The following is a 250-nucleotide window of genomic DNA, read 5'->3' as shown; positions in this document are numbered from 1 at the left end:
GACACAATTCCTACCTATGACCCCAACTGTGGGGCCCAATGATACCAATAGTGGGGCCCAATAAAACCAGCTACAGGGCCCAATGATACCAATAACGAGGCACAATTCCTTCCACTGACACCAACTATGTGGCCCAATGATGGGGCGCAGTTCCTATCAATGTCACCAGCCACGGGGGCCCAATGATACCAATGATGGGGCATTGTTTGCTCCACCTGATGCTGGGACATTTTCTATTCCCGATGGCCAC

The sequence above is a fragment of the Rana temporaria genome, chromosome 8, assembly GCF_905171775.1.
Source record: "Rana temporaria chromosome 8, aRanTem1.1, whole genome shotgun sequence".
NCBI lineage: Eukaryota > Metazoa > Chordata > Amphibia > Anura > Ranidae > Rana > Rana temporaria.
This window is presented reverse-complemented; position numbering follows the sequence as displayed.